This window comes from Triticum dicoccoides, chromosome 6B, assembly GCF_002162155.2.
Source record: "Triticum dicoccoides isolate Atlit2015 ecotype Zavitan chromosome 6B, WEW_v2.0, whole genome shotgun sequence".
Lineage (NCBI taxonomy): Eukaryota > Viridiplantae > Streptophyta > Magnoliopsida > Poales > Poaceae > Triticum > Triticum dicoccoides.
In genome coordinates, this window is record NC_041391.1 from 638,241,447 (window position 1) to 638,247,614 (window position 6,168).

The following is a 6,168-nucleotide window of genomic DNA, read 5'->3' on the forward strand; positions in this document are numbered from 1 at the left end:
TATCACTTAGGTGAGCACTGGGCTGCAGCTAAGCCCCAGAGTGGGAGACCGACTCACCACTCGATAGGATTTTTATCACTTAGGCGAGCACTGGGCTGCAGCTAAGTCCCCGAGTGGGAGACAGGCTCACCACTCGGTAGGATTTTTATCACTTAGGCGAGCACTGAGCTGCAGCTCAGCCTCTGAGTGGGAGACAGACTCACCACTCGGTAGGATTTTTATCACTTAGGCGAGGACTGGGCTACAGCTAAGCCCCCGAGTGGGAGACAGACTTACCACTCGGTAGGATTTTTTTTATCACTTCGTCTCAGGCGAAACAGATTCGCAACAAAGGTGATATGTACAAAAGAAATAAACAACAATCATTCGGAAGAAAGTAAATTATGTCTTTTGATAGCCAAACTAAGAAGTATTTCTTATTACATCTCATCATCCTAGATATTTTAAGAGTAAAAAGGGCAGAGCAAATCCGCATTCCAGGCGCGTGGCTCATCTTTATTATGTTCGACGTTGAATAGACGGTATGCTCCGTTGTGGAGCACCTTGGTGACGACGAGAGGGCCTTCCCAAGCAGGAGCGAGCTTATGAGGTCTCTGCTGGTCCACTCGAAGAACCAGATCTCCTTCTTGGAATGCCCAACCCCTCACATTTCTGGCATGAAATCGACGCAAGTCTTGCTGGTAAATGGTCGACTGGATCAAAGCCATCTCTCTTTCCTCTTCTAGGAGATCGACTGCATCTTGCCGAGCCTGCTCCGCTTCTTCCTCTGAGAAGAGCTCGACTCGAGGTGCATTATGGAGCAAATCACTAGGGAGCACGACTTCAGCTCCGTAGACTAAGAAGAATGGAGTCCTCCCAGTCGACCGGTCAGGGGTTGTCCTCAATCCCCAAAGTACTGATGGGAGCTCATCAACCCAAGCTCCTACTGCATGTTTCAGGTCACACATCAACCGAGGTTTCAATCCTTTGAAAATCAATCCATTTGCCCGCTCAGCCTGCCCATTCGACTGAGGATGAGCGACCGAAGCATAGTCGACTCTCGTGCCTTGGGAGGCACAAAAGGCTTTGAATTCTTCAGAATCAAAGTTCGAGCCATTATCTGTGATGATGCTGTGCGGGACGCCATATCTGAATATAAGTTCTCTGATGAAGCTCACAGCCATGCTTGCTTCAAGGCTTTTGATGGGCTTGGCTTTGATCTATTTGGTGAACTTGTCGACTGCTACCAGCACATGAGTAAATCCACTCCTACCCGTCCTCAGAGGTCCAACCATGTCTAGTCCCCAGATGGCGAAAGGCCAGACGAGTGGAATTGTTTTCAGAGCTGATGCAGGTTTATGAGACATGTTGGAGTAAAACTGGCAGCCTTCACACTTGTCCACTATTTCCTTAGCCATCTCGTTGGCCCGCGGCCAGTAAAATCTGGCTCGGTATGCTTTGGCCACGATGGTACGAGAGGACGCATGGTGACCACAGGTTCTCGAGTGAATATCATTGAGGATCACTTGACTTTCCTCTGGCGTGATGCACTTCTGGCAAACTCCAGTTGCACTTTCTCTGAACAACTGCCCCTTTATCACAGTAAAGGCCTTAGATCGTCGGACGATCTGTCGAGCCTCTTCTTCATCCTCCGGAAGTTCTTTCCTAAGAATGTATGCAATGTACGGCACTGTCCAGTCGGGAGTGATGACCAGAACCTCCATGACTAAGTCGACCACGGCTGGGATTTCAACTTCAGTCGGATCTGTGGCACTCTTGGGCTGTGGCGACTCTTCCGTGAAGGGATCCTCCTGAACTGAAGGTGAATGAATATGTTCCAGAAACACATTGCGGGGAATGGACTCTCTCTTTGAACCTATCTTCGCCAACTCATCTGCAGCTTGATTTTTCAATCGGGGTACATGGTGAAGTTCCAACCCTTCAAACTTCTTTTCCAGCTTCCTAAGAGCATGGCAGTAACCAGTCATGGCTGGACTTCTGACATCCCATTCCTTCATCACCTGATTAACTACCAAATCTGAGTCACCATATACCATGAGGCGACGGACGCCGAGTGAAATGGCCATACGCAACCGATATAAAAGTGCTTCATATTCTGCTTCATTATTGGAGGAATCAAAATGAATCTGGAGAACATAGTTAAGCTTGTCTCCACAGGGGGACACCAATACTACTCCAACACCTGATCCGTTTAGCATCCTGGAGCCATCAAAGAAGATACTCCAATGTTTCGAGTGAACTTGAGTCGGTAGCTGCTGCTCAATCCACTCGGTAAGGAAATCCGCGATTGCTTGGGACTTGATAGCTTTCTTTGCCTCAAACTTGATGTCCAGTGGAAGGAGTTCAATCGCCCATTTTGCTACTCGACTAGTTGCATCTCTGTTATTCAGAATCTCAGACAACGGTGCGTCACTGATGACTGTAATAGAGTGATCAGAGAAGTAATGTGCAACCTTCTTCATGGTCATGTAAATTCCATAGGCAAGCTTCTGATAATGAGGATATCGTTGCTTGGATGGAGTCAAAACTTCAGAGAGATAATAAACGGGGCGTTGAACCTTGTAAGCTTTTCCTTCCTCTTCTCTCTCGACCATGAGTACTGTACTGACAACTTGTCCAGTGGCTGCAATGTAAAGCAGTAAAGGCGCTTTGCTGATTGGCGCAGCGAGCATCGGCTGGGTGGAAAGCAGGGCTTTGAGCTCTGCAAACGCTGCATCAGCTTCTTCAGACCACTCGAACTTATCAGATTTCTTCATCAGTCGGTAAAGAGGCAAGGCCTTTTCACCGAGACGAGAAATGAATTGACTCAAGGCGTCCAAACAACCAGTCAGCTTTTGAACATCATGCACTTGCACGGGGCGTTTCATTCGGAGGATGGTATCAACTTTTTCTGGATTGGCGTCGATCCCTCGTTCAGAAACGAGAAAAACGAGCAACTTTCCTCCTGGAACTCCGAATGTGCACTTTGACGGATTAAGCTTGATATCGTACCTTATTAGGTTGCCAAAGGTTTCTGCGAGGTTAGTCAATAGGTCGGAACCTTTGCGAGACTTGACCATGATGTCATCCATGTACGCCTCCACATTCCGACTGATTTGGGTGAGCAGACACTTCTAGATCATTCTCATGAACGTGTCTCCGGCATTTTTAAGACCGAATGGCATGGTGACATAGCAAAAACACCCGAATGGGGTGATGATAGCTGTTTTTATTTCATAGGGTCCATTCAATCGGATTTGATGATACCCGGAATACGGATCTAGGAAAGATAGGCGCTCACACCCTGCAGTCGAGTCAACAATCTGATCAATACGGGGGAGAGGGAAGTGATCTTTCGGGCATGCCCGATTGATATGCTTGAAATCAATGCACATACGAAGTGAATCGTCCTTCTTGGGACCATGACGACATTGGCAAGCCAATCGGAGTGGTAGATTTCACGGATGAACTCTACTGCCAATAGCCGAGCCACTTCTTTGCCGATTGCTTTTCTCTTCTGAATGGAGGACCGCCGAAGGTGCTCTTTGACGGGTTTTGCCTTGGAGTCGACACGCAAACGGTGCTCAGTCAGTTTTCTGGGTACACCTGGCATGTTAGAGGGTTTTCATGCAAAGATGTCCCAGTTCTCACGGAGGAACTGGATGAGCGCTTCTTGCTATTTGCTGTCGAGTGTTGTTGATATATGAGTCGGGGCAGCATTGGGATCGGTCGGGTGAATATGAATCGGTTTCGTTTCACCAGTCGACTGAAATGCAGAGTCTGTAGCAGGCTTCTTGGCTCGGAGCAAATCACTCGGATCTGCACTCTTCTGATACTCCTGGAATTCAACCGCCGCCATCTATGCATCGGCGATTTTGGAACCTTTCTGGAAACATTCTTTTGCTTTCTGCCGATTGCCAGTGACTGTGATCACACCTTTGGGACCAGGCATCTTCAGCTTGAGGTACACATAGCATGGTCGAGCCATGAAATGTGCGTATGACGGCCTCCCCAGGATGGCATGATAAGCACTCTGGAAATCCACGACTTCAAATGCCAACTTTTCTTTACGATAATGCTTGGAATCACCGAAAACCATGTCGAGAGTGATCTGGCCGAGTGATTCGGCTTTGTTTCCGGGGATAACGCCATGAAAGCTCATATTGCTCTCGCTAAGCTTGGACATCGGGATGCCCATCCCCTTCAAGGTTTCAGCATACATGATATTCAAACCGCTACCACCATCCATCAACACTTTAGTCAGTCGAGTGCCACTGACCACCGGGTCGACCACCAGCGCTTGCCTCCCAGGGGTGACTACACGAGCAGGATGGTCTGACTGGTCGAATGTGATGGCTGTCTGGGACCATTTCAGGTATGTGGTCGTTGTCGCCGGAACAACCATATTCACCTCTTTGTTGATAACCTTCAACCGACTCTTGCTCTCAACATCAGCAAAAATCATGAAAGTGGAATTGACCTTGGGGTAACCTTCGTCTTCTTCCTCCTCCTCATCTCTGTCCGACTCTTTCTCCTTCTCATTGGGTTGTTTCTCCCAGAACTGTTGGATCAGGAGTCGACATTGCTGAGTGGTATGCTTTGGGTAAATCAGATTACCTTCTTCATCTTTCTTCGTGTGGATGTGACATGGCAAATCCAGCACATCATTTCCGGCTTGATCCTTTACCTTCTTGGGGGGCCAGGGCCCCTTAGGTTTTCCCTTAAACTTTCCTTGAGCCACTGCTGCAATCTCACCAGGTGCTGCTGGCTCGGCTTTACGCTTTTGTTTCCGACTGGAACCACCTCCACCGGCCTCTTGGCCGACTAGTTTACTCTTCCCGCTACGGAGTCGATCCTCTTCTTCTCTGTTAGCATACCGGGTGGCTATCTCCATCATCCGGGTCAGAGTCATATCCCCAGTCCGACCGAACTTCAGAACCAACTCTCGATACTTGACGCCTTCCTTGAAAGTGCACACTGCCTGATGCTCTGATACATTCTCAATGGTGTGATGCAAAGTGGTCCACCTCTAAATGAATTCCCTCAAAGTCTCATTCGGCTTCTGCACACAATGCTGCAACTCGGGAAGCCCTGCTGGCCGCTTGCACATGCCCTCAAAGGTTCTTACGAACACCCGAGATAGCTCTTCCCAACTGTGTATACTGTCCGGGGCCAACTGAGTCAACCATGCTCGGGCCGACCCTTCCAACATAAGGGGGAGATGCTTCATTGCTATCTCATCGTTTCCGCCTCCAATTTGCACAGCCACTCGGTAATCTTCAAGCCAAGTTTCAGGCTTGGATTCTCCAGTGAACTTACTGACTCCTGTTGCCAATCTGAAGTTGGGAGGAATCACTGCTGCCCTGATGGCTCTGCTGAAACACTCTGGGCCCGAAACATGTAATCTGCTGCCACTCGGACGATCTCTGCCCAGGTCTTCTCTGTGCGCCCTATTCCGGTCGACCAGGCCTTGGAAGAGAATGGATCTCGCATCGAAGCCCGGTTCCCTTGGGTCGACTGGAGCTCTGCGCTCGTCCCTGTGACGGCGCCTATCATCGTTCTACCGAGGCACGTACGACGCACTCCTCGGAGGAGGCGTTGGCACTCGACGATGATTGTCGCGGTCGAACTGACGATCATACTTCCCACAGCCTTCACGCCGCGGGGGCGATCTTGGGCTATGGGCCGACTGAACTATATCCGCTACCATGGATCTGCTGTGTATCATATTCCGCGATTGAGACACCGCAGAATTCTGCTCTCCTGCTGCTCGGAGCAAGGCCCGGATCTGCTCCAACCCTCGGCCAGCCTCTGACTGGGAAGGTTGAATCGACTCTGCAATTCGGGCCGCAGCAATGAGGTTCTGAATCGGAGTACGGTATACCTTAGGTGGAGGCGGGAAAAGCTGCCGTCGAGTGGACTCAGGGACTCTCTCGTCGAGAGCGTGTTGCAAGTTCTCCAGTCGAGTGCGCTCAGCCAAATTAGCCAAGCGCGCCTCCTCCAAGGCCCGAGCCTCGGGAGTTTCTCCAACGATGGGTGTGTGAAGCGCATCCATGTTGCGATGACGAAGATCCTCTCTGCTGCGAAGAGAGAGGTTTGGGATGATACTCCTCGTGGACCCGTGATGGATCGCCGCCAGCATCTTCGCCGTCCTCGCGGCGAAAGCCAGGTGGGCCAAGCGAACCATCG